The sequence below is a fragment of the Aptenodytes patagonicus genome, chromosome 13 (assembly GCF_965638725.1).
Source record: "Aptenodytes patagonicus chromosome 13, bAptPat1.pri.cur, whole genome shotgun sequence".
Taxonomy (NCBI): domain Eukaryota; kingdom Metazoa; phylum Chordata; class Aves; order Sphenisciformes; family Spheniscidae; genus Aptenodytes; species Aptenodytes patagonicus.
This window is the reverse complement of record NC_134961.1, coordinates 6,883,474-6,895,471: the sequence shown is the minus strand read 5'-3', so window position 1 is coordinate 6,895,471 and position 11,998 is coordinate 6,883,474. Positions and strand designations below refer to the sequence as shown.

At 42.6% G+C, this 11,998-nt stretch overlaps 1 protein-coding gene across 4 annotated transcripts in view; it reads left to right on the top strand.

Moving 5' to 3' along the window:
* The first annotated feature begins 948 nt into the window (after nt 1-948).
* EPN2 (epsin 2) overlaps nt 949-11,998 on the top strand; it is a 47,491-nt gene continuing 36,441 nt past the window's right edge. For 3 of the 4 annotated variants that reach the window (XM_076351243.1, XM_076351242.1, XM_076351240.1), the window contains exon 1: nt 949-1,085. The gene's annotated coding sequence lies outside the window, so the exon portion shown is untranslated. Of the gene's footprint in view, nt 1,086-3,065; nt 3,196-11,998 lie in introns of those variants that run through there. The other variant, XM_076351241.1, reaches the window with a different exon arrangement.

The window sequence follows — 11,998 nt, the reverse complement described above, 5'->3', positions numbered from 1 at the left end:
CTGCGAGCCAGCTTCTCCCCTGACCCGCACCAACCCCAACCGTCTCCTGAACAGCGATGTCCCGTTTCCTTGAATTGTCTCACGGTTTTACGATGGGAACAAATATATTCAGGGAGAACTACAATGAGACCACTAACCTCCTCCAACCTGCGATCCCGGACACAGGTTTAGTCATTATCCCCAGAGGGGAAGGACTGTGCTCCAACCCACCCAGACTGCCCGGCTCCTCCTGCCGAGTTCATGCCCGTGCGTCTCCACCGAGCTCCCCTTCTGATGGAAGGGGACACACCAAGTGTGGCGACCAGAAATCTCCCTCTCGCCATCCTGAAGCGTCCCCCGATCCATAAATGCTGTTATTTTGTATTGGCGTCTTCGGCGGGAGGGGGAAAGGTGCGGTAACCGCACTGCGTGAGGCGATGGGAGCCACTTTGGGGCCTGGCAGCCCACCCGGGGCCCTCCTTTTTGGGGGATCCCCTCTCCCGCCTGCAAAGCAGGGCTTCCCCGCCCTGAAATCGGTTTCCCCTCGGAGACAAGAGCGAGGAGGGGGCTCCCCTCGGCTTCCCAAGGCCTTGCCAGGCGTTTTCCTTCCATCAGATGTGGCAACGGGCCCGAGCAGGAGCCGGGCCCTCTCCCGGGGTGCTGCCCGGCGGCTGATCCTGCCTTACTCCTCACTGGCGCCTGTCCCGATCTGGGCCTGCCTGTGAGGAGACTCGGTAGCGGCCCGCCATGGCGGGCTGGCGGCGGCGGGTGAGGAGGGAGGGGACGGCGCGCTGCCCCCTCGGCGGGCAGCGGCGGCGGGGACGGGCAGCGCTGTCCGGGCGGAGGCGGAGGCCGAAGCCGCCGTTCCCCCCCCGCCCCCGCCCTTCGCCTCGCCGCGCCCGAGCCGGGGACGCGCCTCGGGGACGCGCGCGGCCGCCGGTTCCGCCTCTTCCACCGCCTCCCCCCGGCCGCCGCCATGTTGGATGGTGCGTGTGGGTGTCAAACCCAGCCAGAGGCGGCGGCGGCGGCCGGGCACCGGGTCACCCCCTCCGCGCCTCCCGCGGCCCCTTCCCCGCTCCTCCTGCACCCTCCGCACGCAGCGCCAGGTCGGTCCGGGAGCCGCGGGGTGCTTGGGGCGGGACGGACGGACGGACGGTGGCGGCGGCGGCGGCGGAAGAGCCTCCCCCCGCCTTTCCCCTCAGCAGCGGGGTGCGGGGTGGGCGCGGGAAGGGCCCCCCGGGGCTCCGGGCCTCCCCGTGGGGAGGGAGCGGGCCCGCCGGCCGGCTGCGGGGCCGAGGCGGCGGCTGAGGGCCGCGGGGCCGGGGCAGGTGGGGCGGGGCGGGGGGCGCCGGGGGACGGCGGGGCAGCCCCGGCGGGGGGCCGGGGTGGCCTTTGTTGTCTCCATGGGGTGGGCAGCAAGAGTTACTGCCCATCATGGCAGCCCGGCGGCGGGGCCGCGAGAGCAGGGAGCGCGCCTCAGGGACCCGCCGGGTCGGTGCTGCCAGGGGTGGGTGGGGGGGACACGATCGCCGCGGCCCTTCGCCTCTCGGGGTGCGGGCTCCGTCCCGCTCGGGGCCGGCAGCCGCCGGAAGGGTTTTCGCCTCCGGCCGAAAGTTTGGGCCTGGCTTCCCGTGCCGGCCGATGGGGCCGCGTCCCTGGAAGGCACCTGGGCTGGGGCTGCGGGGGATGGCGGCGGCCTGCCCCGGCGGGGGGGGGGGGGGGGGCGGGGGGCCTCCCCGGCGGCGGGCCGTGGCGGGGGCGTTTGGTTCGCGGTGTCCGTCACCTCGCCTCTGCGTTATTAACCTCAACTGTGGTGGTGTGGGATTTATTTTTTCGGTAATATAGTCGGTTTGGAAGCTGTGTAGTAGTGCTTTTAATTTTTTTTTAGGCGTTCATTTTTTATATATATATATTTTTTTTTTTTTTTTCAATCTTTACCTGCAGTACCTTTGATGCTACAGATTGGTCGTGGGTAGTCAGTGTGCTGCATTATATTAAGCATTATTGTCGTTGTGAAGTATTTTGAAACAAGAATTACCACAGGCTAGCCACGATGGAAGTTTCCTATTTTAAAGCCATAAGGCATATTGACAACATTTGGTCTTAGTTTTCTTTGGCCAAGGGGCACATAATGCTTCCCCCCTCCCCCTTCTTAAGTATGGCATCATCACTGATCTGAAAAGCTAAGTTATATTTAAAATTTACATGAATTGGACATGTTTCTTTTTCTTAATCTACTAAGAAAATATCCTGGATTATATACATACACACACATTTTCAACAGGAGGCCTAAAATACTTGTTCAGGTTGTTAAGGTGTGTTGCGGATGTTATGGACCGTGGAGGCTTGACTTTAGGAGTTCAAAATGCAAATCAGGCCACAAGATTAAGTTTTATTATTCTCTCCAGTGAAATACATGTTTTATGGTAATATGGAACTCTTGCATAATTCCAGTGTGTTGCTGTGTTTTGTGCGAGACAAGGTCATAGAAAATTGGATTGTCAGGATGTAAAAGATGGGATGTTAGAATTATTTTTTTTATTAAAAACATAAATATATTGTAATGATATCTTTAGCAAAATACAGCCTATTTAGGAAGTGCTTCTAAATATGTTTGTCCTGGCTGATTCTCGGATGCATTATTTTCAAACAAACTCACATATAGTGTTTTATTGTGAAGAATCAAAACTTCTGATAAATTTTCTTTTATAAACTCGAGGTAATGGTAAACTAGCTAGATAGACTTTCAAAGATAATCTTCCATGTATTAAATATTTAACTATGTTATCAAAAATCATGAAGTACAAATTAACCATGAGTATGCATTCCTGAAGACTGATCCTGATAAGGCCGAATTGACTGCAGGTTATACTTCAGGAAGTTTCACTTAGGGGTGCTGATTGTAACTTCCTTGATGCCATAAAGTAACTATGTGACATCATCTCGCTGTGACAACGCTTCTCCTACGTGGTAGCTTGACTTTTATGTGTTGCTGACAAATGAAAACTACTATCTGCCTTTAAGAAATGAAATATGATGAGATACTAACAGGCTGGACCTCTCTCTCTAGAAAAAAAATAATTGACCTGTTCCCTAGGTAGGAGCTAAGTAGCGTTGGATAATACTGAGCAAGAAAAGTCCTATCTGCGAGTTACCTGGTGGTCCTGTCCTAACAGGAGAAGAGATATGAGACCTGGCTGTCGGGTAGCCTGGATGGTAATGTTGATGTTGTTTTTCACGTCCATTATTCCTACAGTCATTTTTAATGAATAGTTGACAAACATCTGATGTCCAGTGCAAGCAGTGCTGTATAATGCAATGAGCATGAATGGATTCGGCTTGTACTGACCGCATCATTATTTACATAACTGGTTAATCATGCTAATTTTGTTCCAGCTGTCAGCCATTTGATTGCTTTAAAACTTGGAGCTTTTAAGAAGCCTCAAATCTTGGATCACTGCTGTGAAATGCCAAAGGCCTAATTTGTTACTTCATAAAAATGCTGATGGTCTTTCTTGATACAGAAATTGGTGGGGGTTTTTTGGTGGTTTGGTTTTTTTTGTGTTTTGTTTTAGAGAGAAATCATTAAATTGTAATCTGTTTTAGGAGAAGTTTATTACAGTGTAATGATGATATTCATGATCTTGCTTTTCTTAGGTCTCGTACGTAGGATGGGGAAATGGATATTGGTTTTGCCTGGTCTAGAAGAATATAAGTTATTCTAAAATCTTTATTTAATGGCTGGTACTCAGGAAGCAACTTTCCAGTCTTCCAGTGCCATATTTGCAGAGCGCTAAATTGCCTCTTGGGATCTTGCTAATAGAAAATGAAAGGTGCCTGGTTTGTATGAACGTCTGTAATGTTCTTTTTCCACTTTGCCTTGCTCTGATCTGTGCAGGGAAAGTAGCGAAACGTACTAGTATCCTGCTGTCTTAAGTGCTTCAAAGAACAGCGGGTTTTTTTGTGTATTTCAGTAGCCTGGCTGCTCATTAAGAAGGCATGAGACACCGTGGAGGAGAACAACATGTATGCTGTCCTCTAGAATAAAACCTGCTAGGTCTAATTGTAGCTCTGCTAGCATTGGTATACTTCAATTTGGTTACATACTGGTATCTGCTGAATAGTAGACCATGAAAAGTCCCAGAATTAATCAGTTTAGGTGGCTGTTACAGGATTGCTTTCCTGTTCGGGGCGGGGGAGAATTTAGAATACTTGTATGTCAGAATAAGTGAATTCGGAGACTGTAAGCTTCAGGATGAATTTAGAACTAGGTGGTTGTCGCAGTTGAGCCTCTCGGTGAGTGGTGCAGGAGGCAGAAAGCTGCAGAAAAGCTGGTATTGCTTATTTATCATTCTGCAAGTAACAGTTTTTTCTTTGGTTTTCAAATTTGGGATTTGGTTGATTTTTACGACCAAGCTCCAAACTATTGAAAAAAGACAAATTGTTTGTTGGATCAAACAGTCCTAAGATGTGTTTTGTAGGTAACTAGAGGTTGTAGGCAGTTTTTAAGGAGAGAGTAGCTTAAATTACTGAGATTGAGTTCCTTCAAACTGTAGTATATATGTTCAGAGTTACCGCAAGAAGTTAAATGCGTGTAAATATTTAATAGTGGAGTTTGTATGAATGATTATACTAATTAGAAACTTAGTGTAAAAGTATTTTGTGTTTTCTAGTTGCAATGTCGCTGGCAACTGGAGATGTTTTCCAGAATTTGGTTTGTAATTCACTGTTGTGCATTTTTATATGGAAATATTATTTTGAATCACTATCAAGCTTAGTGAAATGCTTTTCTTCTGTAGAGGCAATTTTTACCTCAAATTTTCTGGTATTGTTACAAAAATTGAACTTAAAAATTGACCTCGGAACCAATGCCCTGTACTGCGTTAATTGTTAATAGTGTGTATATCTGTTTTCATGTCACCCAGGGCTGTTAACATAAATGACTCTAACTAGTGCCTTGAGCTTGCGTTCAAGGTCAGGCTTGGTCTGTTCACAGTGCCTATGCCTTGGCTTGCATGCCGACTTGAAAAAGCCGGCTCTTTCCAGGTGGGGAAACATGAGTACAGAGCAGAGGAGAGCTCAGGCACGAACAGGTCCCCGCTGGCAGCGTGAGCGCAGCTGGCTCTAGCAGCATGACCAGGTAAAACCAGTCCCAGCCCAGAACTGGACACATCTCCGCGTTGGAGGCTCCCCTTATCTGAGTTTTATGGTGGAGGTGGCTGGGTAAAGTTCTAAAGAATCTCAAACTCGGTATGTTTCGTTGTCCTGATGCATACAATTTATTTTCAAGTAATAATTCTCCTTCCACGGTTAGGAGTATAGCTCCCTGAGCTGCCTAAAGTAGTAATTAGTTGAAATTTTTGCATGAGACCTCTGCAGTTTTCTTCCACATTGTTGGCTGCTCCTGTCTTTCCAAGTGCTGTTTTATTAATGTTGTCTGCAGTTGCTGAGTCTTCTGTCATGTAACTGTATAATAAATACTAAATGTACAAGGCATGAGAAGTAGAATAGTTTTGGAGAGTGACCCAGACAGGAGAGCACTTGAATGCAGTCTGCTTCTGTAGACATGGTACAAACCTGTCTTTCTGTCTTTTAGACTTCTTCTATCTCCTCCTACTTTCTTGCCCTCATAATTACCTTGTACTTTGCACGTGTATACATCTGTTTTAGTGCTTATTTGAATAGCAGTCCTGGTTTCTCTCTCCGGTCGGGTCACATACATGTTTCCTATGGCTCGGATTTGATCACCTTTAGACCCAATGTTCTGGTGGTTGTTCTTTTTCAATGGAAATTTCTGTTCTTATCCCTTACAGTAAAATATTAATCTGTAAATCATTTGCTCTTTTATGCTTACAGTGCAGCACTTAATGAACAATACTTCTACAAATTAAGTAATAATCTTTTTTTTTTTAAAGTTCAGAGCTGCTTATTAGCTTAAAAACATGCCAGGCACCTTTCCTAGAGATGTTTTATGTCTGTCCTTCAAGATAGAAATCGGAAGACTCGCTTGCCTTGTTTGTTTTTCAGTGTAGCAGTAGTTAACAGCCAATTTTTGGGTCTGTCATTCTAGAAGTGACTGCTTAAAGATAGACAGTGGAGTCTGGGGGTCACGGCTAAAATGCTACATCTGTATCTCTAGAGAAAATTAAATTAAAATTTAATCTCCCTGCAGAATAACCTTATAGAGACTTTCCTGCAGTTCTGAAGATGTCACTTACATAATGTAATGTCTTCTAAAATCAAACCACTAGTTTTCATTATTTAAAAAGCAGAAACCCAAGCAGAGCGAGCTCTGTACTTCTGTTTGTTGGGTCTGTTCTCTTTGGTTGAGTTTTGCCACTGAGAATTGCTGCGATACATGTTGTACCCGTGCTGGTTAAAAGCGTCAGCATGGGCGACAAAGGTGCTAATGGTGTCAGGGATGTTCTTTTACAGTTTTTTCTTTGCGCGCTTTGAAATCATATTAATTTCTAGACTTAACATCAAATTGGTAGTTTCTGAACCTTTACAAGGGCAATGGTCTTTTCATAGCTTTGCTAGAACAAAGACATTTTAAGAATCTTAATAGAGAATCGTATAATCTTATTACAACTGCTCCTGACTGTTTAAATCACTTCCTTGTACTTAAGTAACAATCTGTCACCAGCTATTTCTTGATTGTCGTTTTTGTCAGATGCAATTTATCCCCCTCCGTGTTTTTGTTATAATTTCTTTTTTTTCTGATTGTGCAACCCTTAGGTTGGCAAGCAATTTCTTTCTCAAACAGTTCTTCTGACTTCATTGGGACTAATCACATGAGTAATTGCTCACTGGTGTAAGGGTTGTACAGTTCACAAATAAGACCTTTGTAAGACCTCATGGACAAAACCCACTAAAATAACTGATATATACAGTTCTAATACTCCTTAGGGAAAGGCAAAACAAAGTATTTTTAAAGGCAACTTCCTCCCCTGAGACGCAGGCACGAAAGACTCCCTCAAACATCTTTCCTTGTAGGTAGGAAATCTGTTCTCAAGTGGCTAGTTGTGTGCTGCTAACTGGGTGAACAGGCCTCAAGCAGCATTTTAGTTTTGTCATTCTCCTCATTTTTATTTATTTTTTTCTTTTAGCAGTGAGGATTTCTTCAGCCAAATCTATTGACCCCATTGCTGCTGTGACTGCCTTTCTACTAACTTTCAGCTCTGTTTGAACAGGGATGAGGCTTGTGACAACAGCAGTAAGGCATATAGATGTTTGATCTAACCCTATGAAATCAGCCAAAATTTAAGTTCACAAATTAATCCTTATGCCTCAGTTCTAAATAGAACTATTTTAACATGCCTGCCTGTTCTCTGATGGATGGTGAAGCAGAATGTACTCTGTCATGCGGTATATGTAAAGGAAAGCACTTGAATTATTATTTGAAAAACAGAAATTTAATGTTTTTAATTATTCAGTTAGCTAATTAATCAGTGAAATACTCTACCATTTTGTGACATTGCTAGAGTGTGAATATTAATGTCTGTTTAGAGAGAGATCTGAATCGTGCATTTCCAGCAAGATTCAGATCCAGGGAAGGTCTGGTGAATCTTTAAAACGCCCCTGCCCAGGTATTTCATCATTTGATAAAAACTTCTTTTATAATGGCCATTGGAAAGCATAAGACTTGCATCTGTTCTGTTTTGTAATGAAATATTTGCCTTCTGAGCCCATACTGGCTTATTGCATGGTTTTATGATTGCTTCTTGTAATATTACGGTTCTTGCAGTGACTTTTTTTTTTTAATTTTTTTAAGGGCTTGGAACGCTTATTACTGATGAGAAGTGTTACTATTTTTTTTTTTGCTGCTGTTGAGCAGAGTTCATTAAGCTAAACTTTGTCTACCAATTTAGGAGAGTGTTTCTCAAAGTAAAGATAATGCCTCTGTTGGAATGTTTTTAGATAAACAGCATAGGTGACACCAAGTACTTTTCTTAGAAGTATGCAAATGCAGATCAGAAATCAGTATTTAATGTTGTAATTATAGTTTTTGAGAACCTCTACAACTTATGTGTAAATTTAAAGCAGAAATTTCTACATGCTACTCAGAAGGACAGGAGGACTGTCATTGCACTGGACTATAATTATGCAGCCCATGTTTTTTTATACTTTTTCAGCAAATCAACTGCTTTCTGAAGATTTTAAAAGATTGGTGCCTGGGTGACTGCTCTGAAAGATGTTTGTGTTTATATGTTTACTGGTTCTCTTGGAAAGATTTAATAAGGAAGTAAAATAGAGAAATGTTTATAATTCGTTTTACTTGGCTTTCAGAATTCTTAAATTTTAGAGAAGCTGAAATATAAAAGCTTATGTGACAGCAAAATCACTTTTAAACTGTTTTATTGCAGAGAAGCACTGAGGTATACCGTCAAAGGATGTGAGGGTTTTTTTAGTCTGCAAAACTGCTTAAGTGTTGCATTTAAAACTCACAAATCGCTGACCCCTTTGTGAAACACTGAGACAGACTGAAATGTCTGGCTTTTTTTTACGTTTGACTACCTAGTGAATAATCTCCTTTTGCCCAGCCTGCTGGTTTAAGCACACTGAATAGTATAATTGACATTTTGGTGTCTGTCTGCCAACTAATAGTGTCTGCATATATTTAATTTCACAATAATACGAATGTACGATGCCTCCAAGAGAGTGTTTACATCGGCTTTAAAAGATAGAACGTGTTGTATAACTGAAGATGTGTAATACTGGGGAGTGCTCTGCATGGTGGGAACTCTCTGCTTACGTGTTGCAGGCTGCTGAAATGTTGAAGAGGTGAAGAACAGCAGGGTAGTGCTGTAGGTTGTCTTCATTATCCTGTTTTTAATATGCTTTATGAGGGGTTTTCTGTTCTGCAGTTTATGGTCTAGATTAAGCAAAGTATGTAAGCACGTACTTCACTTTGAACATGTAAGGGATGTGTTGATCTGGGTCTGGTCACTTACGGTCGATGCCAAACACGGCACATCATTTTCTAGTAGTTAGCTTTCCAGGTGTAGATGCAAGAAACATGCTTGAACATCCTGAATGCAGAAATATTTTTGTTATGTACGTGCCGGCACAAAATTGTCTGGGATGCCTTGGGATGGAGCCAGATTTTTAATCTTTTTAATCTTTTTTTTTTTTTTTTTTTTGGGTCAGCTTGCATAGTGTATATAATACTATAGTGCCTTTTCCTGTCCCTGGAAATGCTGATTTTCAGTTTTATTTTAAGAAGGGGTTTCTTTTTCTTATTCAGAAGAAAAATAAACTTTAAAGGGGGAGGAAAGTCTGTGCTTGTTTTTCTTTTTTTTTCTTTTTTTTTTCTTTTTTTAGTTTATGCTTTATAGAAAGGCCTGAAATATGCCATCAAAACTTTGTCTCTTTTGTCTCACAAATTCAAAGTTTAGAACTTGAGCAGTGGAAGGTGGGTAGGGGTCTTGAGGTAGTGAGAGTAAGAGAAGGGGAGAAACACAGTGGTGTTAAGTTGCCTTGGGATTAGCACAATGTGCTCACAGTGGAACTTTTTACTAGGTAACAGAACTGGTAAATTACACATATATATGTGTGTGTGTCTGTGTAGATGCATGTATATATAAACCGGAGCTTTAGCTGATCAAATCTGTAATGGTAATGCCATTGGTACAGGCAAAGATTTACAATTAAAAATGCATTCCGTGCCTATCAAACGTGTGAAACGGATGTGTCTTTAAATGCCACAAGGCTTGTGCTTCCCTGAAGCCAGGGTAGTCTTTTGTCAAAACTCCTATTTTAACAAAATATGGTGACTTTTGCATTTTCTCCTTTCATGGGAAACCAGAGTAAGAGAATTAAGCCCCGCCTGCTGCTTGCATACTAAACAGATGCAAATAAGAGCCCCCTCCCTCCTGGTTGCATCCTCTCTCCTCATGGGTTTCTACACTGTTTTGATTAAAGCGGTTCTGTTGCCAACTCCCAGCCCAGAGGGCAGGTGAGAGGAAAAAAATCCCTGATTACAGCTCAGTGATTAACATATCTTTTTGAGTTTGTAATGTCATCTTGTCACAGAAAACAAAGTTCCAGGAGCTTCACAGAGTATAGGGTTGTCAGAAAGGCAAACATCAAAGTGGAAAGAAAAGAGGAGTTTGTTTAAAATATAGTAGAAAGACTTAAAACATTCATGCTAACCTATGAGAGCTATTAAAAATTTAAAAAAGCCTTTGAAGCTAAGCATTAAAGATTTAATAGTATTAATTGAATTAAGCCGTGGGAGTTAAGGATATGTAGACACATGTGTAAGTGTATGTATTCTAAGACATTATATATGTTAAGGAAGCTAAGGTATTGAGAGTTGAATTAATTGTACTTGGTTTATAAAGGCTACCTTAACAAAAACCTTTGTATTCTTGGACTTAATTAGAGTCGATACCATTATAACTGAAAGTGTAAATGAAAGTGCAAGGTACTTACTATCATTTTTAAAACTGCAGTGAAACAGAGACGACCAGACTTGGCATAAACAAACAAGGCAAAACAAGCCAAGTAGTTTCTAATCTACACTTTAAGGACAATTCTGTTTCTTTATATTATTAAGTCTGTTTTTTTTTTTTTAAGAATAAATACCTTTTCGCTGTTACGAGAACAATAACTTAATACCATTGTACTCCATAATATGCTTTCTTCCCTCCCCTTTTACTCCATGATACTCTGCCTGTAGTCCCAGCCGCAGGTGTGGGCTTTTTTTTGGTAGTTACACTTTCATGTTAGTTCGTAATGTATTTTCTCTTAAGACTGACTGATTTTGGTAGTTTTTAGCTTTTCTTATGTTTAGAACTTCTCACTGTTAGGAAGATTTCTTGCTGGAGGAAGAAGATGGTCCCTCCATAGCTTTGTAAATAGATAACAAAGAGAAAAATCGGAGTCAAGTCTGTGGCACTGTAACAATTGCAGTAGCCTGGTATTGAGGGAACAATGTGTGTGGGGTGGTTTTTTTTGCTTTTTTTTTTTCCTTTGCAAATTGAAAACTAAGTTTAAGACTTAACATATTTGACCTGGATGTTAACAAGCAGGGAAAAGCCAGGTCCTTAGTCGTTTGCAGAAAAATGAGCCATGAAAGCTTTTGCAAGTGTGCAGGTGGCTTGGCTAAGGAAGATGATATCCAGAGGGGAGCAACATCGGACATTATTTGATTGGCATGTAAATACTGCTGCGTAGAGACACTACCAACCTTGTCAAGAGGGATAACAAAATTGAGGGTGATCTAAATACATTCACTTTTCCTCCTTCAGGAAGATGATTGCTGACAGTGTGAAGCGGGTTGTTTGAGCTCTTGCTGCAAATGTAGTTACTAAATGATTCAGCATGATACCGTACCCACGCATTTTAGCAGTATTGATGAATTCACTACCCCTCTGTTAGCTGATGGATGTTAATGGGCTAGAATTTCTTCTGTGCATTTGGACTAGATGGAATGCTCTGGTGTGGGTGAGTTTTTAAGTCACTTTCTTGTTCTGTTTATAAATCTAAAGAGAGAAAATGTTTTTAATGACTTGCCTTAAAACAGTGGTTAAAAGAATAATCAACAGCACAGGATACCAGGCAGCTATGGGAGGTACAGATAGTAGTAGTACTACACAGGGGATTTACTTGCATTTATTTTCTTTTACACGTCTCAAGCTATAATCAGCTGCTTCAGAAATATCAGAGGCTTGAGTTTTGGATTACACACGGTAGGTATTGTCTTCTACATTTGGACTCCTTACAGGGTATATGGAGTCTTAAGGACATCTACAGAGTTGCTGGTTGCAGAGTATCAAAGCTAAGAGGGTATAACATGTTCCCTGCAAGAGCCGCCTGGAAGAAAATGACCTTTAATAATGGAACAGGCACAGATGCTTTTTAGTAACAAGTCTTTGTCATCCTCTTTGAGAAGAGCAAGCTAACTCCCACTCAAATAATTTTTCCATCTAAATATCCAGAATAGATAAAAGAGTAGGTAGAATTTTACTGCTGAAGGATAGGTTCAGAAAACTTGAGGAATTGTTATGATGAC